The sequence below is a fragment of the Chelonia mydas genome, chromosome 1 (genome assembly GCF_015237465.2).
Source record: "Chelonia mydas isolate rCheMyd1 chromosome 1, rCheMyd1.pri.v2, whole genome shotgun sequence".
Lineage (NCBI taxonomy): Eukaryota > Metazoa > Chordata > Testudines > Cheloniidae > Chelonia > Chelonia mydas.
This window is the reverse complement of record NC_057849.1, coordinates 226,152,639-226,180,319: the sequence shown is the minus strand read 5'-3', so window position 1 is coordinate 226,180,319 and position 27,681 is coordinate 226,152,639. Positions and strand designations below refer to the sequence as shown.

At 41.4% G+C, this 27,681-nt stretch overlaps 1 long non-coding RNA gene across 1 annotated transcript in view; it reads left to right on the top strand.

Annotated features, from left to right (window-relative positions):
- The first annotated feature begins 8,888 nt into the window (after positions 1-8,888).
- LOC122464028 overlaps positions 8,889-27,681 on the top strand; it is a 143,853-nt gene continuing 125,060 nt past the window's right edge. Inside the window, exon 1 of the long non-coding RNA XR_006287864.1 lies at positions 8,889-9,007. This is a non-coding gene — a long non-coding RNA (uncharacterized LOC122464028). The remainder of the gene's footprint in view (positions 9,008-27,681) is intronic.

Here is a 27,681-nt window from a genome sequence, read left to right as displayed (position 1 = left end):
AATAAGCACTTGAAGCTGTGGGCCTGCCTACTGGGGAAAGGTAAGAGAGTATATAGTAGTGGTCTCCAGTAACAAATAATAGTTAGCATTTATAGAGCACTTTATGGAGCAAACTATAAGGCATTGGTTGGTGAGAAGGCATGGATTTTATTAACTGCATGAACATCCTGCTCAGGCTGATTCAAGGTGAGTTGCACCAGTTTAAGCCTCTGCTGAATTAGACCTCAAAGCGCTCCACAAACGTTACAGTTCAGGATTAGAAAAAAGTGAAATGTCTCAGATATATGATCAGCCTGCTAGAAGGGCTGCCTCTTGACCTTATGCGCTCACGGCAACTCAGACGGAGGGGTGCTTGGATGTCTGGACCATCCTAAGGTAAAACTATGAGAAGATGGAAGGCAGGACTTACCATGAGTTTGGAATAGACTTGTGGAGTGATTTGCATGGGAGATGAAGGCATTCAGACCTTTTCAAAGGGGCTCTGATCCGCTCAGGATCAGAGCTCCTATACAACTTAAAGCTGAAGACTGCTGCTGAGAGGTGTATGGGTTGGAGCTAACAGGGATGGGGGAATGAGGTAAAAGACAGAGACGAATAATTTAATGAGACTTTAATAATCTGACAATAGAGAGAAAATGAGTGAACCTCTCCTTACACCAACTCTTAAGAACACAGCTACTGAATGTCTCCTTGCGGGGAAAAAGGGGACTGTTTCACAAGCAGGGAGAAAAACACTTTTCCCTCCTACCTGGGGCTATCAATAAGCATTCTGAGGAACATGGTTTTATATTTTTATATATATATAATTTAGTGCTATAGTTCCAAACAGCATGTATCAGTTCACGCAGACAGAAAACTAAGCTGGGACATCAGATATATGAATCTGATGTCCCATCTTAGTTTTCTGTCTGCATGAACTGATACATGCTGTTTGGAACTATAGCACTAAACCAACCCACATGGTTAAAAGTCTTGTATAGCTGAACCTGCTATCAGAAGGTGGAATTTGTGCCCTGCTCTTTTTTCATGAAAAAAGCCCTCAGTCTCATTTGACATCTAGGAAGAAGCCTTATGATATTTTAGTTTCCTCAGAGTACATAATTTCTTTCAGGGTCATTTGGCAGACCCTTTTAAAACTGAATACCCTTTTATTTATTTCTTGCAGTACAAACACTGCAGCAGTTTGAAGGAGTGGACTCAGTGTACTTTGAAAGTGTTATTTCAAAATTGCAAATAAATCTTCCTTTTTTTTTTTTTGCATGCTAGAGATAGTGAAACGTCGGTAAACATTGACCATATGTGTCAGTTTGTTTTAAAAATCAATAATAATACATGGCATATAACTTAAAATAGTACTAGCTATAGTCTGATATATTGGAATTTGGTACAGAGGGCAGTTAATACTTTTATATAGTATGTGTACAATAAGGACTTTGCTAGGCCTTAAAATTTTAGGACCAGATAAGAGAAGAACCAATATGCAGCTAATAAAATAGGGCTCAATCCCATGAAGTGTACTGACCCCTCACCTCTTATTGTCTTCAGAACTGCTGCCTGTCAGCCTCTTGCAGAAACAAGTCCTTAGTTCTCATAAGTGCATTGTACAGAGAGTGTGTGTGTTAGAAGTGCAGAGCCTTTTGCTGATGTCCTTAAAAGGAGGTGCAGCTGTAGGATACTATTTTGTGACTAATGCATGTGTGTTGTTCTGTTAAAATGTCTTGTATTAATGCAGTAAAACATACTTACCAATGGAATCTGTGTAAGATGTCCTTTTAAAAATCCTACTTTATTTCTTATATATATATAAAAATTTGGATGTCTTGCTGGTGAGAGATGTTATATTGACAGCTGAGGAAATGGAACTTTTCTGTTTCCCCACAGAACAGGGACAGCACAGGTAGGAGTAGTGCAAGCTTTCCCTGTTCCCCACATTGCCTCACTTCTGTGCTGGTAGTTCATCCTTCTCCCCACCCCTGCCCTCATTCAATCTGTGACCTCTCTGGTGAGACTTCCAAATTATGGTGATGGCAACTTTTGTGATGTGTATACTTGACTGTTAGGAGGAGGACTGACACCTTCAGTTAACTTCACAAAGACCAATGAACAGGCTGGTGTCACACCTGACCTGGGCACAATTTAAATAAATGAGGCCTAGAAATGAAAGGGTCCTTACATTCTCCCATCATCAGTCCTGTACTGCCATAGTTTTTAGCACAGTCTGTTATTTTTATTCTAAACTATGTAAATTTAAGAATTGGTAGCTCTGCCTATATTTAAAGTTGCCCATTATAAGACTGTTTTCAGTTGCTTATAACTTTGCCACACTGCAACCTTTTGGGCACAAATTTCCGATGCCAGGTATGTGCCTCATAAGGAACTTGTTTTTTAAAGTTTCAGCAAGAATATGTCAAGCATTTCTGAAAATGAGGTTAGGGAAAATAGTGTTTATCCCATGTTTAAATTTTTTTTACAATTGTTTAGTTGAGAAGATCTAGCACTTACATGTTTTGGAACTGGGACTTGACCTTTGGCTGGGGAATTGCCTTGGTGCCTTTTGCTGTTTCTGTGTAAAACCACCCACATTTGACCAAGTTGTAAGCCTCTGAAAAATTGCAGGTCATACATTCTTGTAAGAGTTTGGCAGCTAAATTCTCAGATTCTTCAGTGAATTCTATTCAGTGAACCTCTCTGCTTCCACCTTAAGATGACTGATTGACTTCAATATTGATGTTCCTCAGTGGGACTATTTGTATGAGTTACTGATTGCCATTGTGAATAAGGGGTCCATAATTGAGTTTAGCAATCTCAGCCCAATTAATGCATATCTCCAGAGGGCATGTCTATGATGTCAGGCTATCTGCATACATCCCTTGTCTTTCCTGTGCCAGGTTGCAATTTGTCTTTGAGTAGACCAAATGATCTATGATCTATGCAATGATCTATGCATTGTTTACCTCTACCAATTTCTGTGCTATTCACATTGGCTAGTCCAAAACCTGCTCCATTTTTAAAACAAATTGACAACCTGGTATCTTTCCCTGAAATATTGAGAACTGAATCCCTCCAGCCTAGAATTAGTATGTAGCCTCTGGATGGCCTATGGCTATAAAGAGATACTTGCTGTATATAATACATGAATTCACTAATATTCTTTTAGTGTTAATTTTTTAAATTTATTTTTTATAGATATGAGCCTAAACTGAATCTTTGCTATACTTGAGCTCTCATGTATGGTGCCTTAGAAGTTAGGGAGGGAATTGAGGTGACCATGGCATTTTGATTGTGGAAGCTGTCTGTATTCTTTTGATGGTAATTTATTATACTATATAGTGTGACTACACATATTTTCAAGCAAAGAAGTTTGAAACAAGTGGTTTCTCTATTAAAAAAAAAAAAGAAGAGGACAATGAATGTTGACCTTTTTAATACTACCCTGTCATCATTGCCTCTTTTAGTCATCTATTGTGTCTTTGAAGTGTTAGCTCCTGAAATTGTTACTTCAGCAGGCAAGGACAAGAAAAGTGCAAATAAATAAGATTCTCACAGATTTTGTTTTGAAAGACACAGTTTGGAAAACTTGGATTATTAAGCTAAATTTTATTTATATATATGAGAGAGAGTGAGGTTTTTTTGAAAATGGTCAGATTCCTGCATGTCACATGCATGCTATTCAGCGACACCAGCTCAGACCATGCACAGTTTCGTAGCCCACCACTAGCTAACACTAGATCTGTTCCATCTATGACTGTGTATCTGGTCTAGTTGGAGAGAGACAGAAAAGACCTATGAAGTCGAGTTGCCCAAGACCCTCTTTCAGGGAAGGATTGTATTGTTTTGTTCACTCAATATATCATGAAAATAAGAAACTAACATTGGGATTGAGGGCATCTATATATAAAAATCTAATACAAAATTTGGAAACAAGAAGGCCAGATACCTATCATTTCCTTTACATGCAAATTGCATCCTTTTCCGCCAACTTCTGTTTGTCCTTTGTACTTTAAAGTCCTGATGCTGTCAATGGTGCTCTGTGAGCTCCTCTGCTCTTACCTTTCCTTGTAATTATGGGCTGTATTGGCAGCTCAGTTGGAGAAGCTAGCACATGGGCAGGCTCCAATAGTGGCCAGGAAAAAGATCACATCATGCCTAGCGCCATCAGTGGAAGCCCCAGTAGCCCCTCCCATCTTCATTTGCTTCAAATTGGTTCAAAAAATCACAAATTGTACAATCATCTCTTTGGAGACCTGCAAGTAAAATCTCTGTGGAATCAAGGAGTGTGTGTGTTAGCTGGCTGGGAAATGGGGTGTTGGACAGCAATAAATGGGAGAGGGGTTCAGAGCTCCCTAGAAACAGGAGGTTTAGGGATGAAGAAATCAGGTAAATAGCTAATTGAGATTAATTGTCAGTGTGACTGATTAGCACAAATATCTAGCCCTGCAATTACCACAGTGGGTGGCCAAGCAAACAGTTGATATTATTGGATATATAGATGCTATATGATGAATTAACCTGCAGAAGAGAAGAATGAGGGGGGATTTGATAGCAGCCTTCAACTGCCTGAAAGGGGGTTCCAAAGAGGATGGATCTAGACTGTTCTCAGTGGTAGCAGATGACAGAACGAGGAATAATGGTCTCAAGTTGCAGTGGGGGAGGTTTAGGTTGGATATTAGGAAAAACTTTTTCACTAGGAAGGTGGTGAAGCACTGGAACGGGTTACCTAGGGAGGTGGTGGAATCTCCTTCCTTTGCGGTTTTTAAGCTCAGACTTGACAAAGCCCTGGCTGGGATGATTTAGTTGGGGATTAGGCCCTGCTTTGAGCAGGGGTTTGGACTAGATGACCTCCTGAGGTCCCTTCCAACCCTGATATTCTATGATTCTATGAATAAATCTCTTGAGAGAGAGGCTAATTATAAGTAAGAATACAATTTAGTCATTGAGATCAGGGAAGAAATGGATTTGCCCTCCCTACCCTACCAGTGGCTGGGGCTGAAGCATTACGCTCCCCTCCCACACCCAGGAGCTTCCGCTGGGGCAGGTAGCCCATAGCTTTGGACAGGGTTGGGGTTATGCATTCCTCCTGCCCATAGCTTGGGCTGGGGCTGTGTGACCCCCACCCCACAGCTATGGTCAGGGCGGGAGCTGTGTGGACCCCAACCCCACCCCTTCAGCCGGGGCTGGAGCTGGGGCTGTGCGCCCTTATGGCTGGGGTTAGAGCCAGGGCTACATGCCCTTCTGGCTGTGGGGGCTGTCCATCCTGCCCCCTCGCTGCTTCAGCCGGGGGTGGGGCTTTGGCTGGAGTTGGAGCCGGAGCTGTGCCCCCTTCCATGGCAATGAAGGTCTGGCCGTCAGTCCCCCTGACCCTCCGTGGGTCAAAATCTTACCCTTTTATAGAAGCAATGAAGTGTGCAAAAGCCTCTGAGTGGTTAGAATACCTGAGAACCTGAGTCTGTTGTAATAGATCTAGCTGAACTCCCCCTGCTGGACGCTCTCCTGACTTCTGTGAGAGCATTCAAATGCTGAATCTTGCATGCCCGTAGCTTGCTGGGATGGGGCAGAGTTTAGGGATTGTCCCTGGGTTTGGGACCTCATGTCTGACATCCCTCTTGGCAATGGGGATGTTGTGATCCAATTGTTTAGGTCCTAAAACTAGTGCTGTCCCCCTCCAGCTTCCTCAGCAGCTCTTGCACGTCCCCTAGCATCTCACTGAGTTTGTGGGACTTCTGGTTTACCGTTTACCTCTTCAGGAGTATGCGATAGTGAAGACAAATAGACACCCAGACTTTGCATGGGATTCTAAAATGTAATTTGCTATTTATTTAGCATGAGAGATGCACAGATCTAGACAAAATAACAACACAATTCTATGTACTTTCCCTGCCTCAGTTTCCTCTCAACTCTGGACAGTTCTTTCGGCATAGGACAGAGTCCTCTAAGGAGTCCAAGGTCCTACCTCTGTCCAGGATTCTTCATCTGCCCTCCTACACATGGCTTCTCCATCCAGCAGAACTGGAACCTTTAGATCCACAGAACAAATGGCTGCAACTTGAGCTAAGACAGGAAATGAAAGCAAATGTAGGTTGTCACCCAGCTAGAGAGTGGGCCAGCTAGTACAGGAGGATGAGATGTACACTGCTAGGGGGTTTGCAGATATTTGCTGAGAGCATAGAGATGTTAAGACTCAGGAATCCTGGGTTATATTCCAGGTAGTAAGGGCAGTGTTCTCTAGTGGTTAGATCCTTCTTCCCCTGGTCCCTTCAGTCTGCCCATGTCCTGGTCTTCTCCCCCCACAGTCTTCTCATCCCCCTCCCTGCACCTTGATTACATGTCCAAGACCCCACTGGCTCCTCATCCAAATCCCTGTTTTCCCCTCCACCCCCTTCAGCACCATGTCCCATTCTCCTCCCCTCAGTCAGCTCACACACCCCTTGACTCCTCATCCCAGTCTCCCCACGTGCCCTTTAAGTTCTGCATCCCAGTTTTCCCACCCAGTCTTCCCAGTCAGCACCCCTCCAGGCTTGACTACTCACTCCTACATTCCAGCCAGGCTGCTGCCTCCTTCCTCCTCCATGATGCCTGAGCCCCCAGCAGCAGAAGCATCGAGAGCACATAAGAGATGGTCTTGCTACTGTCGGCTCCAGTGACCGGCACCACAGCAGCCCCCGGCTGTCAGAAGCAGCACTTGCTGGGAAAGTGCGGCTCACAGCCCTGCAGCCCCAGGATGGCGCATACCATGTGTAGACAGAATCTTCGAAGAATTTAGCAGCCAAACCCTAACAAGTCTCTGCTGAGCATGTACAAACTGAGATTTTCAGAGGCTTATAACTTGGCCAAATTTGGGTAATTTCCCACCAGGATGGCAAAACGCCCATCCCCCTCCCTGATACCAAGATGAGCCCCCTCCCCACCAATTTTCAAGTCCCTGCTCCAGAGCATGGAGGCTCTAGCCCTTCTGAACAACATGATTGTGCGGATTTTTTTAACATGGGCAAAACAACATCCTTTCCCTTTGACACATTCTGAGAAATGGTTGAACTGTTTTGGCTAACATTTTCCAAAAAACATTTTTCCTGAGGCAAACACCGAGCATGGGTAATTTCAGTCCAGATACTTAAAGTCTGGCAAATTTATAAGCAAATGGGTCTTATGATGGGAAGTGTTGGGCAACCTTAAGTAAAGGTGTTATCACCTGTGCCACCTATAATATGAAGTAAAATTTTGATTGAGAATTAATTTAACGTTGAAGACGCTGATTCAGCTAGGTAGCCCCATTAAGAAAATCATTTAAGCATGTGCTTAACTTTAGACACATTTTCAGGTATCAATGACTTCAATGGGATGCAAGCAAAAGGTTAATCATGTACTTCTAAAAGCTTTGCTGCATAGGGATGGATTTAAGAACATACTTAAATGCTTTGCTGAATTCAGGATCAAAAGATTAAGCTTTCAACAGCTAAATGTATGTAATAATAAATATTATAGATTGGTATGAGCCCAAGCAAATTAGTACATTTGAAGAGAGTTGAATTTTATCTAAGCTGCAGGAAAAGAAATATAAAGTCAGACTTTTTAGAAATCTGATCACTTATTATTTCTTATGTATTATTTATTTCTCATAACATAGCATCATATGCAGAGGTTATTGCAATGTATGGGCCCAACCTTGCATTGTTTACTTCTGTGAGTAAGAGCAGATAGGGAAAATGATCTTGAAGTTAAGGCAGTAGATGGGTGTTTAGGAAACATGGGTTCAATTCCTGTCTCTTCCAGTGACTTTCTGTGTGATATTGGGCTACATCTAGTAGAAAACAGAATCTTCAAGGAAAGATTTTGTTGAAAACAAAGAAAGTTTCAACCAGCTGTAGGCCTGACACTGAACTGGTCAATGCGCTGATTTCTCTCCTGTAAATTAAGAATTCTTCCTCCTACTTTTTTGTCTAGTTAGATTGTAAATTCTTCAGGGCAGAGACTATCTTTGTGCCCGTGCAGTGCCAAAGCAAGGCCCAGACCTTGGTTGGGATTTCTGGGTGCTACAGTAATACAATACCTAATAATAATAAATTAATAATGTCCTATGTTGAACAATAATGCATTATGATCACATGTTAAAGGGAGCAATAATATATAATTCTCATGCCGTCAGCATAGAAAGTAAATTGTTTTCTCAGAAAGGAAACTGATATGTACAACACCTTGAAGGCTGCAATCTAATGCCTTTTTAACAAAGACAGCATGTTGAATGGTGATGTACGATCACTACGAACACAGAGCTTAGTCCATCATTATTAATTCTTCTGTACACTGTTACCTAAAATTTGCCTTTCAGTACTCCCTCATTTCAATATTGGAATACCTTGTTTAATACAGAGGCTTCCCCTGAAGGATTTAATATCTATGATATTAAAACTTATTGCAACTAAAGTAGATCTAGAAAATAATTAGACTAATCCCCCATAGTCTCTGAATCATAGAGGCCAGATCCAAAATCATAGTAATTAATAAAGACAGAAGAGAGCCAGATATCCATTAATCCCTTGAGTATTAGTTCAGCAGTTGTGTATTGTTTGCCCTACCCCATATATTTACCTAACTGCCTTTCAAAACTTACCTAAAGTAGTTGCTTCCACTGCGGCAAACTGTTCTACACAGTAGGTTAACGGATCTATGTAGAAGGTAATTCTGCTTAAATTCCTTTAAGGTCTGACCCTTGTTTCAGTTCATGTCTCCTGCTTCCCCTATTTGACACAAGTTCAAATAGCCAGTAGACCAGACATGGCTAGCAAACCCTAAGATGTTAATGAAAAGGGCAATCACTCCCTCACCTGTGGCTGAATGGCTGGTTAGCAACAGCTGGGATAAAAAGCTGCAAGGCCAGCAGAGCTGGCTGGCTACTGGAGAAGCTGAGAGCTCCATAGCATTAGACTGAGAAAAGCCTCCCAGAGAGAGACAATTTCTTGGCAGAAGGGCTCAGGGAAGGTTACTATACAGTAGATGCCTGCAAAGGACACAGGTAGGAAGCAGCCTGGGGGGAGGGGAGGCAGTAGGAGACTTAACTGCCTATCAGAGGGCACTGGGGCTGGGAACCAGGTGTGTCTGGGTCCCCCTACCAGCACCCATGCCAAAGTGGGGAAGAGACTGCTGAAGCCCAGATTTGGGGTGGTGGTCCTAATGTTTTTCTGACCTTGCACAAAAACACTGGACTTTATTTTTGTCCCTGTTTTGACTTACTTTTTGTTCCTTCCCTGCTGAAGACAGGAGAAGGAGAGTTTAGGCCCTGTGACTAGCTGCTGGAGGCCATCATGGGGCTCTTAGTACCTTGGGGTGGGACCCCCTTACTACTCCGAAAGGGGAAAGACTCAAATGACTCATCCAAAGGGCTGGAGCTGTAAAGAGATTCCAAGCCCCACAGGCCATGCTTCTGAACTGGGATAAAAAGGGAAACTGAGGTGAGAGCATTGTTATCAAGGGCTTGGCCACAAGGGGGCATACTGAAGGGTAAGAGGCTTGACCACATGGATCTGTGGGTTTAAACTAGGTCAGAGTGCACCCAAGTGCAGTTGAGCCTCCAATTAAGAAGACCAGTTGCAGAATTGATCCAAAAAAGGGTTTTGTTTTTGTTCCCCTCCCCTCCCCTCCCCTCTCCTGGTGGAAAAACTTTGAGTTTCTGGCAAAAATAGAAAACAGAAGTAATTCTGCCAAAAACCAAAATACTCTAAATCAGACATGCTGTTGCATTGTCTTACGGGAGATGAAGCTTGGGTGCCTCATGCACCCATTCTCCTCTGTAGGCCCAACTCCACAGTCAAACTACCTCTCCCTTAATACAGCACATTCTCCCCTCTTGGTGAGGGGAGGTGGTAAGTCCTGGCAGTCACACGGCAAGGGTGCATAATGGAAGATGAAGCCCAAGTGGGGAGCCCAGCACATTGGGAGCACGAGGCACCCATTCTCCTCTGTCTATAATTCCATGAGGCACTGTGGCAGTATTTCAGAATCCAAAATATTTAAGCTGTTGGCTGAAATAATCCAGTTTGCAATCTAAAACTAAAAACGTATTCAGTTATCAGATGTTCAGCTTTTTTCAGTTTGAAATATTGAGGGGTTTTTTTGGCAGAAGGCAGGTACTTTTTGGTTAAAATTTTGTTTAGTTGAAAATCCAATTTCCTGATTTAAAAATTGTTTTGATAGAAAATTTTCTATCCGCTCTAATAGGTAGCATTCCTCCTGTTTGCACCATAGGGCGTGCAGACCTAGCACCAGTATTTTGCTTGCGACGTACACTCACATGCAGCAGACATACTGCCATGATCAGATCAAACTGTGTGAGTGCTGTCTCCATTTGATCGTCGTCATTTTACTCTGTTTTTGTGCAAGGTCAGAAAAATGTACTTAGCCTTGGGTTCAATACCTCTCTCTTTATATTCTAATATTTTGTTTGCCTTTTTTGGTGCTTCTAAGTATTGTTCCAAAAAAGTCTGAATTTTGTCCCCCACTGATCCTCCTCTTGATTTGTTTTTAAGTATCTGATTGATAGACCTATCAGTCATCCTTCTGCTTCAAAGCAGGTGCTTCTGCTATTTGAACTAAAGAATAATCTACTGAGTTAAAGTTAGAGGTGGAGAAATACTGCAAGCCAGAGCTGGTTTAAAGTTTTCAAAATTTGATAATATAGTAGAATGTTTGGGTTAGAATACTCACTATGAACTGCTCATGCAAAATCTCCTGAACAAGAAGTAATCAGTGAATTAATTTTGAATAACAAATAAATTAAAGCAAACTTATAAGGTCTTATGGGGTAGTTCAGAAACAGAAAGGTTTAAATCGATTGTGAGTAAATTACTTGCTCCAAATTATTTGCTTTGCTCTAGTTCTTGCACACACTCAAGCAGGCTGACATTCCATCCAGCAGAGAGTTGTTAATACACACACACATTAGCCTCTGCATTACAAAGCCAATATCTGTCAGGGCTCCTAGTCTGCCCATGCTATTCTGAATTTGATTTCCCACTTCTATTATGCAGTGCTGATTGTCTAATATATCTCACTGCCTGTACAGCACAGAATGTCCTTTGGTAGGATCTACAGCCTTTGTCCCTTATTGCATGTTTTTTCTTCTTGGTCATTGATACATGAAACGACCTCTCTTTTAGATGTAGTAATGTTTATAGTCACACTCTTCTTGTTAACTTCTTTTATACAGAAGTGTTTCCCCTAATGCTATTCAGTTTAATCCTCCAGGACATTTGATTGGCCACCAAATCCCTATTTCATTCCTGCTGACCTTTTGCATTTTATCATTTTTGCGTGATACGCTATCGCAGTCTTTTTTAACATAGAGGTAAATTATGTCATCATTATTGGTATTACAGTAGTGTCTAGCATCCTATTGGGTGTGACACTTCCTGTCCCAAGGAGGTTACAGTCTAAATAGATAAAACAAGCCAAAGGGTGGGAGGGAAGCTGGAGTCTTCAGCAAGGTGAAGTGGCTTGCCTAAGATCACAGAGCAGGCCAGTGGCCAAACTGGGAAGAGAACCCAGATTTCCTGGTTCCAAGTCCAGTGCACTACGCATTAAGCTACACATCTCAAATTCTCTTGGTTACCTCTCTGTATTGTTGCTTCAGAAATTCTATCAGCTTTGTTCTGACATGATTTTGGTAAATTCATGCAGCATATCTTTATTCAAACTAAGTGTTCCAGTCAGGTTTATCTAGTCTCTTTAATCAATATTTTCCCTTCTGATGGAGTCAGCCTTTCCGATCTGTATTTCCTTAATAGTCCCTGGATCCTTCTGTCTGTTCTGTATGACTTTATGATATACACAGTGTGATGTTGCACTCTATATGTTTATGGAAATATGCTTATAAGTGTAAATTAACTGGAATATGCTTTATGCTAGATATGGCATGTGACATCTTTGCAAAGGTTATAAACTACTGAATATATTCATCCTATTTGTATGCATGTATCATTTTTATATCTGAAGTTATGAGTGTTGGCTATGTGCTTGTATTTAAAGTGTTTGCTGTAGGAAACACACAAGGGAGGTTTGGACAACATACTGTGAAGGGGCTATTCAAGTAATTGGGAGTACTTAACTAACAATGGACTTTGGGAGACACCAATCCACATCTGAGTTTCCTGGGAATGTTCAAACTAACACTTAAACCATGGCGTCGGCCTGCAAAAAGCTTAATCGTTCATGGACATGTGACTTGCCTAGGTGGCTACAAATCTCCATCTTGTTGTTTCAGAGTAACAGCCGTGTTAGTCTGTATTCGTAAAAAGAAAAGGAGTACTTGTGGCACCTTAGAGACTAACCAGTTTATTTGAGCATGAGCTTTCGTGAGCTACAGCTCACTTCATCGGATGCATAGCATATCGTGTTGTTGTGATTTTGCACAGAAGAACAAAGGGGTTTCTGCCCACAAGAGAGAACATAAAGGCCCTGGAAGCCTCTCCATTTTGTCTTCAGCTGGCTCAAGAGATGGCCCCTCCACTCCAAAGAGACGCCTCAAAGAAACTGGAACAAAGGACTGTAACTACGGGGGTGTGAGTGATTGCTGGACCCAGGCCATAAACTACAACATTGGTCTGAAAAGGATTGTACCTGAGATAACATCTAGAATGAGACATTAGTATTTGTAACTATATCCTTAGTGTATTAAGTTAGTATTGCGTATTTTGATTTATTTTACTTAGTAACTTACCTTGTTCTGTCTGTTACTTGAAACCACTTAAATCCTACTTTTTATACTTGTGTTTATTAATTAACCCAAAGTAAGTGATTAATACCTAGGGGAGCAAACAGCTGTGCATCTCTCTCTCTCTCTCTGTGTTATAGGGGGCGGACAATTTATGAGTTTACCCTGTATAAGCTTTGACGGATTTATTTGGGGTTTGGAGCCCAATGGGCTCTGGGTATCTGGGTGCTGGAGACAGGAGCACTTCTTAAGCTGTTTTCAGTTAAGTCTGCAGCTTTGGGGACGTGGTTCAGACCCTGGGACTGTGTTACAGCAGGCTTGTGTGTCTGGATCAACAAGGCAGGGTTCCAGAGTCCCAAACTGGCAGAGAAAACAGGCTCGGAGATAGTCTCAGCACAACAGGTGACAGTCCCAAAGGGGGTCTCTGTGACCCACCCCATCACACATAGTATATATTTTGAGTTCTCAGGTTATTCCCCAGATAGAAATACCTCCACCGCAGCCTCTACAAATTTGTGCTGAAGTTTGAATAGCCCTGATGTGTTCAGTAATTCTGACTTCTTTGTTACCAGTTCTGGCTTATCCTTTCTTAAAAAAAAAAAAATCCTTCTGTTTCATGGCATCAGTCCTCCCCACCATGTGACCACTGAAGCAAGAAATTCATTTACATTTTCTGTTATCTCTGCCTCTGTCACTGAATTGCCTGTATCTCTGAGCCCTTACTGACTCTTTCAGTTGACCTCTTTCATCTTATATACTTGAAATTACATTTTATTATCCTTCATTGTGTGCAGTGCCAGTCTTCATTGTGTTCTTTGCTTTAGCTCTATCTGAATTGCATTCACCTTCACTTCTCTGTAAATGTTCCCATTCACCTCCTACAAGGTACCCTGGCATTTTGTTCCTCTCTGAGGGGTTTTTTCCCCCCTTAACATTGATTAATTTTTGCATTTCCTTGTTCCTCCACTTTGGCAGTTTCTACTCCTGACTGTATTCATCACACAGTTAGCAGTAGAAAAGCAGATGGCAGACACAATGCCATGAAATACCTGTTTGAACACTTTGCATTTTCTTATCGCTTCTATCAAATTCTTCCCAGAGGTTCTGTCATTCTTTCTTTCAAAATGTGTTCTGTTAAAAATTCAAAGTCCCGTCTGAATAAAGGCCTCTTTTGGTATAGAGCAGCTACTCATTACAAACCTAATTAGGCCAGGCTCACTATTTGTTAGATGCTGTCTTCACTTTCACATCAGTCACGTCAGCTGTATTGCAGAGAAGAACCAAGTTGAATACTTCCTGTTTCCATGCTGTGTAAGGAGGCAACCCCCAGCCAGATCTATACAATATAGTTGTATAGATATACATATATAATAAAAATAACATATACAATAAAAATTCTTTCTCCTCCAGTTTTAGTATCATCTGCAAATGTGGCTGTATCGTGCTTGGAGTGCCACTGCTAGATGAGTGATAGTATGTAGTATGCCTGGAATTTTCAAAGACTCGGCACCCAAATCCCATTGACTTTCAATTGCAGTGCCTTAATTGGTGCCTTAATCCTTGTGACCCCTTTGAAAATCAACTGCCCTACTTTTAAACCAATGGCTGTTAGTAACTTTTAGAAGCCTTATTCTCTTAAAGCAATACATTTGGAAATGGATTAGCTAACGCTTTGACATAATCCCACCTCATCCTTGGTTTACTGCAGGCAGGTTAGAAATTTGGGGGTATTTGAGAATACACTTATTGGTTGGGCTGCTCTCATCAGCAGTTGTAAACAGTAGCATGTAAATACATGTGAGATGGTCTCTTGTGTAATATACTGTATCTTTCCGATGCAAATAAAGAGAGACTATGCCTCGTGTCTTTTGATTCTAGGATGGTAAACCTTTCATCTGAAAATCCCGCTGTCCTCAGCTGCTCGTTATAATAATTCTGTTGAAACATAAAAGAAGTTAGATTTTTTTTGTTGTTGTCATGACTGGGATTTTTGCTGCTTTAAATTACTTGGTGGACTCTAATCTCATCAGAAAATAAGATAGTCTTAAACAGATTGTGGATATTGGCTTTCTAGTTTTTAACCAGAGTTTGGTTTTTTGGCAAACCTTCTCTTCTGTTTTATTAATGATTACACAGGGCTTCTGTAGTTCGGCTACATCAGAAGGAGGCTTTTGTGGTGTTGTTGAAGCTAAACCTTTCCCTGTTGGCCAGACCCAGACTCCCCCTTCCAATTCCTTTAGGGATTTTAGGCTATTACCTTGGCTACTGGGTATTGGCTTTTGGGGAGAGATTTATTAAGTGGAAAGAAAAAACTTTCCCCCCTCAAGTTCTTTAAGGGCTATTGAAACATCAAGATTAATACCCCCCTTCTCACTGTCCACCCTGATTCTGATTGGGCTGCAGCCTCATCAGCTGGTTCACAGTGGAGTGTGATGTTTTTTATCAGCAGCTGAACAGCTGCTTTTCTTTGATTTTTATTTATTTATTGGGGGTGGATTTAGTGCTGGTGAAAGATCTCGGACTGAGAGGAAAGACAGTCTTGCGATTAAGGCCCTCGGTAGCTCTGGGTTCAGTTCCCAACCGTGCTACAGATTGCCTGGAGGAATTTGGGCAAATCCCCTATCTCTCCGTGCCTCACTTTTTCCATCTGTAAAATGAGGATGTTGTTACTTGCTTTCTCCCACCATTTTTGCCTGTCTGTTTAGTCTGCCTGCTGTTCAGACACAGACTGCTCAGCACAAGGGAGATCTGATCTTAGCTGGTCCCTGTAATAAAAACTAGACTGTAGACTGGAATCTTACTTTCCAAAACAGCAAGGTTAGCAGGGGTAGCGGCAATACAAACTTCCACACAATGTGACATATATTTTCTTTTTGAAGGGGTGAGAATCTGGTTCAGTTTCCATATCCATTCGTTCTTTGGTGTCCTCCCAGAGGACTGGCAATTTTAAGGGAGGTGGGTCCACCCTCAGCCATGTCCCACTTAGCTCACCTCCCCAGGTGGAGAAAATGAAGAATATCCCACAGCAGGCAGGCCAAGTGGCTAAAATCAGTCCTTCTGGGGTATAGATAAAACCGAAGCCGGTGGAGAGTCAAAGGGAGAGGGCAGACTTCATGTAGGAAGCCCTGGGAGTTGCTGCTTGGTAGAAGCAAAAAGACTCAAAGGAGCAGGAGAGCTGAATGAGCTGCTCTACGCAGGGGGGCTCTCCCTAGGTCCCAGGCGGAGAGCTTGGGGATTGCAAGCCTGCAGGGAGCAGGAGCCAGCTAGGAAGGCTGGAGAGAGAGGAAAGTCTAAGCAGGGATAGGACTAAGAGCCCTGCATGAAAGGTTGAGAGCCAGCTAGGAAGGCTGGGTGGGAGTTTTTGTTTCCTTTGGAACTTCATTAATAAATCCAGACCCCATGGAGGGATGTTACTTGTCTTACAAAAGCCTATGTTGAAGCTATTGGGGGAAGGAAGAGGAGGAAACTGTGGCAGTGGCTAGCAAAAGCCAGAGAAGGTAGATGGTGCTGTGACAGGCTTCAGTGATGAGAGTGCTGGCAAAGATGGTGGTTGTGGTGACTTTTATGATGTAAACCTCTTTCTCTTATGTACTTCCATGACACCCAATATTGTAGTAGCTGAGTACCTCATCTTTACTGTATTTATTTTCCCAACACACGTGTATGGTAGGGCAATGTGGTTATCCCCATTCTACTGAGGGGACTGAGGCAGAGAGCAACTAAGGGCTTGTCTACATGAACAAAAAGAAAAGGAGGACTTGTGGCACCTTAGAGACTAACCAATTTATTTGAGCATGAGCTTTCGTGAGCCACAGCTCACTTCATCGGATGCATACTGTGGAAATTGCAGAAGACATTATATACACAGACACCATGAAACAATACCTCCTCCCACCCCACTTTCCTGCTGGTAATAGCTTATCTAAAGTGATCATCAAGTTGGGCCATTTCCAGCACAAATCCAGGTTTTCTCACCCTCTGCCCCCCCCCAGGCAAACTCACTCTCTTGCTGGTAATAGCCCATCCAAAGTGACTACTGTCTTCACAATGTGTATGATAATCAAGGTGGGCCATTTCCTGCAGAAATCCAGGTTCTCTCACCCCCCTCCAAAAACCACACACACAAACTCACTCTCCTGCTGGTAATAGCCTATCCAAAGTGACCACTCTCCTTACAACCTGCATGAAAATCAAAGTGGGCCATTTCCAGCACAAATCCAGGTTTTCTCACTCCCCCACCCCCATACTCACACAAACTCACTCTCCTGCTGGTAATAGCTCATCCGAAGTGACCACTCCCCCTACAATGTGCATGATAATCAAGGTGGGCCATTTCCAGCACAAATCCAGGTTTTCTCACCCCCCCCCCTTCCCACACACAAACTCACTCTCCTGCTGGCAATAGCTCATCCAAACTGATGAACATCCAAACATCTACATGAACAGTTAGTTCATGGCAAGTGGAGGGGTGAACCTGCCAAGGACTAACTGTCCACATGGACTGTTCTGCAGAACATTAGCAGTTTAATTCACTTTGATCTAGTCCCCTTTGAAATGGGACTAGATCAAAGTGCAATAATGAACTGCTAATGTGTCTCAGCAGAGTCCACACAACAGTTTGGTCTGCATCAGGCCAGTATGGAGTAGATTCAAACCCCATTTTGCCACAAACTCACTGTTCGTGTCGACAGGGGCTTTGTGACCTGCCCACGGTAACAGAGGAAGTCTGTGTTGCAGCAGAAAATTGAACTGGGGTTTCCTAAGTACTGGATCAGCACTGTACCACTGGCTTTGTCTGCAATCTCTTCCCCTCGGAACTGAATTGGGACTGACTAACTGCTTTTGAAAGAAAACTAAAAAAGTGGCACTTTGTGAATTAATTAGTGATACCTATCCCAAATATCTATAATCTTACTCCAAAGTGTAAAATGCAGTTTGATGGATTGCAAGCAGAATTTAATCTTTAATGAATTTCTTCTCTGTGTTCATGGAGCACAATGAAATGTGATTCTTTTTTTATCATCATAGGTTCAGACAGAATGAAATGTTCAAAAAAAAAAAGGCGGGGGAGAGGGGGAAATCATTTGTGGGCAGGTAGTTGAAAAGGAAAAATGAGGAATAGTAGAGTCTTATCATATTGATTATTTTACATAGAAAAGAATTTAAACAAACAAATCCACCAAAAATGGTAAAGGGAAAAAGCAGTTACAGTAAAGAATTAGTTTCACTGCATGCATCTCTGCCCATTTTCTTTCTGACCATCCAGTTGACTTTTATTTTAACATCTAAAATGCCTGTCATAATTATAAATAATGTTAATAGCTGTAACAATTTATTATTCCGAGAAGTGTGAAGGTGCAAGGAGCTATTGGATTTGGAAATACATTTTGCTTTGACTAATATTTTCCTCTGCTTTCCCTTAATGACACAGGCAGAGTAATTCATCCTTCTAGATGAGGGTGTTGATGCCTTTCACGAGTCACCTACAGACAAGAGATTTGCTAGAGGCATTTCCAGTCTCTGCTTCTGGGACTGACCAGGTTTCCTGTGTACCACTCTAGTTCCATGCCGTCCTGATGGACAGAGAATGGATCTTGCCACTAGAACTAGGCAAATATTACAGAAATGTATTAATGAGTCCTGTTTGTTTACAACCCCCTCATGATTTTGTCTCAGAACTTCCATTCACTTTTTGTGAATATTTGTGCCAGGGGAAATTTTGTTTGTAAGAAGGTTTGCAGAAAGAGTGTGTGGCTTTCACTTGTGCAAAAATATATTCACAGGCAGATATTTGTGCAAATGATTATTTTGAAGGGTATTCACACCAGAAGGACTGACTAAGCCGTTTTGAAAGCTCTGTGTGGATTTGGGAGCAGAAATAATGCCTAGTAACTTAGGTGAGCAGTCATACAGCATGAATTGTGAATGATGCATAGAGAGAACTCCATACAAGCATCATGGTGACTAGTTCACAAACCAGTCCATAGGCTGAAATGTTTTCCATTTTCAAAAGCTTTTGAATAGCAAATGTATTTGTTTTAGAATAACATGAACAGGAAAAGAGGCTAAATTTATTGAATAACCATTTCACTGCAATTTTCAGCTCTCCTGAGCACCCAAATTATGCAGTTCCCACATAACAGCACATTGCTGTGCCATTAAAGGCCATGCCACATCAAGGTACTTAAGCACATGTTTAACTTTAAGCATTTAAGTTGTCCCATTGAAGCCAATGGGGCTGCTCATGTGCTTAAGAACCTTACTGAATTGGGGAGTATGGAGAAGGGTAAGCACATGCCCTTCCAATTTTGAATTTCCAATTGAATTAGGGTCAGATTTACAAAGGAATTTCGGCAGCTAAAGATGCTGATAGGTGCTTTTGAAAATCATACTAGGCGCTTAGGTGCCACATTAGATTCGAGTTAGGTGCCTAAATACCTTTACAAATCTGGCCCTGTGTTACTTTTCACAACCAAGCGAGAAACTGTAGCACACTATTTCCTTTTGGGCTCCAAGGACAAAAACCCAAATTCAGAGCTGGTGGAAGCATGTGCAACTCGCTCCAGATCCAGATATAGCCCATAATGACTCAGGCTCTAGCTAAGCTACACTTGATAGGCTAACATGCAGTGCTTTGGTGCAATTGTATGTGGAAAGACTTCTTCATGACTGACAAGAAGGTACAGAAAAATTTGTTTTCAACATGTCCAATGATTTATACTGTGAATCCAGCTGAAGAAAAAGAAGGCAGATAGAATTTGGTCCTATCCATAAGGATACCTGCTATAAGTTTGTTCTGTTACTAAAATCCTCAGTGGATCAAAACAGTGTGTGTGGGGAGACTAACACACTTTCACTAATAAGTTTAAGAATTAAATTTCCCTTTATCCCTGGCTCTGGGATTCAGGGATCTTGCTGAAATATTTTTTCATGCATTAAACCTTACTAGAAGCACTGAATATTCTTTAGAATTTTCTCCCCCTTCCCTTGCTTTCTGGATTACAGTACTGCTAAAAGAGGAAGTAAAAGTCAATGTCTGTTTCTCTGCCTTTTGCATCTAATGGGTGTAGAATCCTCTTTTTTCTTTAACAACTCATAGCAATTTGGCTGTTTTGTTGCTGATATGAAAAGCAACATGCCAGCGATTTGATTGCTGATGTCCAGTTAAGACCTTTTTACCACCCACACTTGACTGACTCCAGTCCAGATCTCCTGACGCAATCTATCAGTCTGATGCTAAATTGGATGCTAATGAAGAGGGTTGGTGTCAGTGTATAGTTTTCAGTCACTTTCATCACTTACTAATCTTATATTTTATAGCTAGAGCTGTTTAAGAAAAAATGAAAAGAATGAGGCGCTAAAGGAATGTTGTTGACGTTAAAGGAATACTTCAGAGAGTGAGTGTGTGTGTTAAGAAAAAGAAAATTGATCTTATAGCTAAAGAGTCTTCAATTCCAATTCCCATCTCATCTTTATTAATGCAGCTGGCATGTAGCAGGTTGTGCAGATGGATCAGCAATGACTATATATAATATGCTGATCCATCAGCATATATATGATGTGTGACTGGGTGTCAGTTTATCAGATTAATTTTCTTTGGCTTTGTAATCAGAAGACCAACTGTTTCATTCGTATTTGTTCTGCTTTGCCCCCAGACACCAGGCTTCAGTGTTCTGAGGCCTCAAGGCACTACCGTCCATCCTCAGAACAGCACAGTATGTGTTGAAATAGAGCCCCCAAAGTGTGTGGATCACAGAACTGTCATGCTAGGCAAGCTACATATTTAAAAACCAACAACTTGGCACTTAAATATCATTTTCCATCCAAGAACCTTGCCGTGCTTCACAAAGGAGGGTGAGTATCTTCAGCCCCCATTTGACATGCGGGGAGAAGCGAGGCACAGAAACACTAACGGGAGGTACAGTGAGTCCATGTCAGAGCTGGGAATAGAGTCCAGTTTGCATTGTATGTCACTTTTATTTCTAAAAGTGCATTTTCTAGCTGATGTGCTTGGTGTTATCAAAGTGGGTGCTGAGGGGCCTCTCTACCTCTCAAAAATGGCTGGTGGTACAAATACAAGCATGCAGACATATCTTGAAAAAGCCTCCGTGTGGGCAGTTTGAGATGTCTGAAACCTATGACTAAAACCGGAATGTTTCTGAACTTGTCTGAGGTATAACAGGAATACTTCTGATCACCCATATTAGCTGTTATATTGTCCCTAATGGCTTGGAGCAGAAGAAAGAGCCCTTATAAATTTCAGGATTCATGTTGTGTACATTTATATTTCAAATGTTCTACAAAGTTCATATTGTTTTCTGGTTAAGATTTGTAATGTCAACATGCATGGAACCATATGCTACCTGTAATGGCAAAAACACATTGTGTGTAACCTGATTCACAGTAGGCGCTCTCTGCTTGTATGAATTTGCCTGCCATGACTGGGTCCTGATGATCCCCCTCGCTGGTCTACTGCTGTAGAGTGCCTGGGAGCCTCATTTAAAAACCCTGCACACAGGTCCTATGCAGCGCTCGTACAATCTAAGACACCTGAGAGGCACCCCCTTCTTCATCTTGCCTGTATCACATTAAATTCAGCCCTGCAGTGGAAAGAGCCATAGCAGTGTGCAGAACTTTCCTTCCCTTGCTGGCTCAGTCCATTAGAACCATTGTACTTCAAGGCTTATAATGAGATTTAATAATAATTCAGCGTTAGCAGCCTGAGCCAGCCATTGGGTTTCCACTACATATTCATAGACTCTAATAGATGCTTCGAATGAACTGACCTATAAAAGTCACTAATAGCTTTGAGATACTTACCACTAGTCATAATGACCATGTAAGTGTTAAAAAAAAACTCCTATACAATAGACCTGCTGTTAATAAAGTGACAGTGTATATTTAAAAATGCTCAGCATTGCACTACAAAGCAATCCAGCTCCTATTAAGTTGGCACAGAACGAATAATGCTGTGAAGTGTCTGCAGAGCACAAGATGAAGACGGATAGAATAGCATTGTAGCGAAGATGCTGCTTTTAAGAACCATCTGCGTTTTTCTTGATTAGAATGAAATTCAAGGAATGAAAATGTTGCTGATAAATGTTGTGCATACGTGGGCAATTGCATGAAGTCATTAGATTTTTTTTATATATATATATAGTTAACTCATGGGAATAGAGATGGAAAATCCTACAGTAAGCATCTGCCTTATTTTGATTACACAAATATTTTATTTTCACTTTTAAATCCATATGAGGGAAAGCTGCTAAAATGATCTAATTTTTGCCAATAAAAGGTGACAAATCTGAAGAACTGTCCCAGATTGAGGTGTCATTAGAGGAGGTTTTGGAACAAATTGATAAACTAAACAGTAATAAGTCACCAGGACCAGGTGGTATTCACACAAGAGTTCTGAAGGACCTCAAATGTGAAATTCCACTACTAACTGTGGTCTGTAACCTATCATTTAAATCAGCTTCTGTACCAAGTGACTGAAGGATAGCTAATGTGATGCCAATTTTTAAAAAGGGCTCCAGAGGTGATCCCGGCAATTACAGGCTGGTAAGCCTGACTTCAGTATTGGGCAAACTGGTTGAAATGATAGTAAAGAACAAAATTGTCAGACACATAGATGAATATAATTTGTTGGGGAAGAGTCAACATGGATTTTTCGTAAAGGGAAATCATGTCTCACCATCTACTAGAATTCTTTGAGAGGGTCAACAAGTATGTGGACCGGGGGATCCAGTGGATATAGTGTATTTAAATTTTCAGAAAGCCTTTGACAAGGTCCCTCACCAAAAGGCTCGTAAGCAAAATAAGCTGGCATGGGATAAAAGGGAAGGTCGTCTTATGGATTGGTAACTGGTTAAAATATAAGAAACAGAGTAGGAATAAATGGTCAGTTTTCAGAATGGAGAGAAGTAAAATCATGACCGGTGTGGAGAAAGTAAATAAGGAAGTGTTATTTACTCCTCCTCGTAACATCAGAACTAGGGATCACCAGATGAAATTTAATAAGCAGCAGATTTAAAACAAACAAAAGGAAGTATTTTTTTCCCACACAACGTACAGTCAACCTGTGGGACTCCTTGCCAGAGGATGTTGTGAAGGCCAAGACTATAACCGGGTTAAAAAAAGAACTAGATAAATTCATGAAGGATAGGCCCATCAATGGGTATTAGCCAGGATGGATAGGGATAGTGTTCCTAGCCTCTGTTTGCCAGAAGCTGGGAATGGGCGGCGGGATGGATCACTTGATGATTATCTGTTCTGTTCATTCCCTTTGGGGCACCTGGCATTGGCCACTGTCGGAAGACTGGATACTGGGCTAGATGGACCTTTGGTCTGACCAAGTATGGCCATTCTTATGCGGGAAAGCTTCTGAAATGTTCTAACTTTTTGCCAATAAATGCATTGGGGGTGTGAGGATAGGAGGAAAGGAATAGATCCTTACCTGAAGTCAATGGAGCTATGCCAATTTAAACCAGTGTAAGATCTCTCCCAAAAAATAAAGTGACTTGAACTTTTTACGTTGTTCCGTAATAGAGCTGGTCAAACTTTTTTCCAACTGAGTGAGTGTGTGTGTGTGTGTATGTATGTATGTATGGATTTTTGTCAAAGATTTCAACAGGACATCACTGAAACATTTTGGTTGGTTTTGACCTTATAAAAATGGTTTTTTTTATGTTATAATTTCAACTATTTTACCATAGCGTACCATAGTTGAATATTCTACATGAAAGTTGAAGTGATAGTCAAAATGAAATATTTTGATCTTTTTTCAAAATGAAATATTTTGTTTTGCAAAAATTCTGACGTTCTGACGTTTATTCAAATTTGGAACAAAACCAGATTTCCAAATGTTGGCATTTCCCATGGGACAAATTCAGTTTTTCAACCAGTTATATTACTTAATATGTTTGTAATGCTCTGGTCAGGAACTGTACGCCACTTCTTGGTTTCCCCTTTGGGATCATCTCAGGGTTTGTGGGTGGTATAAATCAGAAATTGTTTTAGTAAGTGCCATAAATCCCAGGAAAGTACTGGTTTTACTGATATACCAAGATGTTTAAAAAAATATCCTATAATTTTTCTCTACTAAGATTATCAATAAATAATATTTTGAACTGTTCTAGCACATCTCACCCAAGGAGCTCAAAGCAATTTGTATAGTTAGTTAAACCTGAGAGCAACCCTATGAAGTTCAACTGTGACCACTTCAGTGGCCACACTTTTATTTTTCTTGATTAGATAAAACTTACCTAGATGACAGTTCAGGAGTTTTTAGAATCTTTTTGTGAAAGATCAGTCATCTCATGATACTGCTACTTAGTGATCCTGTTAGTTATTGGACCAAATGACAATTTTGAGGAATTGGAATTTATCTTAATGAGAGATCCACACAACCTGAATATCATCATTGGGAGGTGAGGACACATCTGCAGAGTAGAGAAAAAATCCTGAATGTAGTTATAGCCCATTTGAGCTTCATGCTCTGACAGTCTCTCTCTTGCTATTAAAATTCACTTGTAGTAACTGTTACTAGTCTGTGCTGATGTAGTCCGTCACAGGAGACCTTTTCTGGAAGAGGGAGAAGGGTAATGGGAGGGGGGAATGTAAGTTTTATTTTGTGGTCTTCCTTTATTCTCAGTAATAGGGGGAGTTGATGTGAAAACATATCAATGTTAATACTTTTTTTTTTTTTTTTTGAGTCCGTGTATTGTAATAGGGACTTCACTACCTCATCTCTAAAATCCTGCAGTTCAGGGTAATATTTTTCATAGCTATGGGTAAACACTGTTACCTCAAGGCATTGATAAATTACAAGACTACATTTTGTAGTCTTACATTTGCAGCAAGATTAAAATGTATCATTAAAGATGTACGGTCATTATTGTTTCAAACTGTGTTTCAAAAGTTTTAAATTGCTGCTTTGCACGTATATCCTTGCAGAGTCCAAGAGTTACCTTGCTACTGAGTTATAGCCCAGACTGTATTTTCTGAGAGCTGGGCGTGGCTGGAACGTGTCTCTGTAGGATATTCCACGCAGAAGGCAGTCAGAAAGGGCAGCTTGGGATTTATCAGCTTCAGTTGTATAATATTTTCAGCACACTTATTAGCTGAATTATTCTACAAGAAAAATTAGACTTCTATTGCCGATGGTACGAAGTGCTGTTTACAAATTGGATTTATGCACTTATGTCAATTCAGCTTATGTCAATTCAGCTTGTTATGTGGTAGACACCTGTAGAGCTAATTTTTTACACAGAGCTCTCTCAGAACTTGATTTAATTAAAACAGCAAATACACTTCTAGCATCAATTTTCTTTCTTTTCTCCCTACTAAGCATTCAGCATGGAGGCTGCACACTCACAATTTTTCACTGTATTCTTTAGTCCTCCTTTTTTTCCCCCCTCCCCCCCCCCCCCCCACAATCTCGATCTGTAACTAGGCTTTTGTAACCAGTACTCAGGCTCCCCATGCTTTACCCTACTGTTGAATCCCTGTATTTGGCTCCGGTGCATTGCTGGTGACTGCTTGCCAGTGCTGTCAACATTATCAACTACCACAGAGCTAGGGCTGCTCCAGACCCCATCTTGAAAGAGCAGCCCCTGCTACCAGTGTGTGTTAGAATGTGTACAGATGAAAGGCAGGGAGCATGTGCTAACTCAGGGGTTGGCCACCTGAGGTATGCGTGCCAAAGGTGGCATGTGAGCTGATTTTTAGTGGCACTCTGCTGCCAGCCGCTGGCCCCACTCAGCCTGCTGCTGGCCTGGATGGACGGAACCCCGGGCCAGCAGCGGGCTAGGCGGGGCCAGCAGCGGGCTGAGCTGGGCCGGCGGCTGGGCCCCCGGCTGGCAGAGACTGGCGGATGGAACCCCAGACTGAGCGGCTCAGCCCACTGCCAGTCTGGGGTTCTGTCGGCAGGGGAGGAGGGCCTGTAAATGTAAAATTTATTACTGGCACGCGAAACCTTAAATTAATGAAGACTTGGCATTTCTCAAAGGTTGCCAACCCTAATGCTAACTAATGAGTAGTCAAAGACTTAGGGCCCACTCCTGTGAAGTGCTGTCTCCTGCGGGTGATACAGAGCGCTTTTGCTTTCCGTTTACTCTGATGGGAACTGAGGGTGTTCAACATCTCATAGGCAATTAGGGCAGCTGACCAAAATACGTTTACCCCAGCTCTAGGTGACCAGTGATAATTCACTACATATCTGTCCAGTTCCTCAGGACTGGCTTTCTAATGGGTTTTGTCTTTGTTCACACAAATAATTGCATCATTGCTGGTGAAGGCCTGAATTTCAGTTAGAAACGTGGTGTTCTTGGTAATTCATTATCGTTGTTGGTTTTCGCACCCTAATAATACTGTTGTAGAATTGTTTTATAGATTGACATAGAAGTTTTATAAAATGGCAAGGAAAGAGCAAATTACCTTTATAGCATTTCTGTCATGCAAGTATGAGTCATTAGGATGCAGACTTAATTAGTAAACAATTACCAATAGCTCTTTTAAGTTTTCATGAAGGGTTAAATTTTCCGCTCGTATTACTTGGCAAAGCTCTTCTGAAGTCAGTAGCGCATGGAAACATTGCACAGTAGAAACTGGCCCAAAGACACTAGATTTAAAGGAAGAGAATGAAGAATAAGAGCGGGAAAATGTAGAACTGTAGTGTGAGACCGCAGCAACGTGTAATAGAGTTCTTTGTAAGTTTCTGCAATTTTAGAGATGAATTACCAAGCACAAAACCAATTGTATTTGCTCATTATTGCTTCATTATGATACATATAGAAAGCATTACCTTTTTAAAAAAAGAGCTTGTATGTTTACTCTAGATATAATGTGGGACAGATTCTCATCTAATGTAAATTGTTATAACATCACTGAAGTCAATGATAATGGAACTCTGACAATTTATGCCAGCTGAGGATCTGCTCCCAAGGCTTTAGGACAAACCCTTGACATTAAGGGCCACATTGTGCTGTGGCCCTTTGAAAATCTCTAAAATTGCACCTGGGAACTTTGCTTTGTTTTAGCAGTTGTGTAGCTAGCAGTCAAACTACACCATTTGTAAAAAATAGCTATTGTGGCAGGCACAAATTTAGATGCCCTTTGAAAAATGTCCTTTAATGTCAGAAGAACACCACAGATTGCACTGTTTTCTTAACAGACTGAAACCAAGAGTTTAACTTGCTATGATAATCTTATAGGTTTGGGTTTTTTTGTTTTTTTTTAATACTTTTCTTCCTTAAGGATCCAAAAGATCCTAACAGTTGAACAAACTGTATAAAGATCTTTTCATCCACTATTGAACAGACATGATATGTGGCCACTCTTGAGAAGCACAAACAGCCATGCAACATAAAATTTGGAACAGGGAGTGAAGAGGGGGGTTTGGGTAGGCAGAAGAGGTGGGAACTATTCACATTAGAATTTAGTCAGGACGCTGGACACTGCTACCTTTTACAAAAATTCTCCTGGGATCTTTAATGGCCACAAATGGTCAGGACCTTGGTTTTCTGTCTTCTCTAAAAACCACACCTCTAGCACCAGTGCCCTTTAGCACCACAGGGATGATTATTTTCTTTCTGATCATTGATCCAAGACCAGTTCTTGGAAATGCTGGCTGTTTCTGAAAGCATGTGTACTGGTCCTGCAACTCTAAGCAGCTTTGCATCACTCATCCATGTTACCCCCCTGATTGTTTTAGCAGTGACTGCTGGAGCTGGAGATTAACCCTGTACACTGTTTGAAAGCTGGCATTCCATTTGTTTTCACAGGATATAAAGGCATTAACCTTCTAGGTTTAGGAATTCTCAAAATAGTGGCTGCTACAAGCATGTCTGATTTGAAAAGCAGGTGAGGAAAATCATGGTGATAATCAGAATGACACATGGTTAAGGTCTAATATGTCTCAGTCTGACAGTTAGGAAAAAATTCTTTGTACCACTGGGGAAGGTTGGTGGTTCAATTTTGCA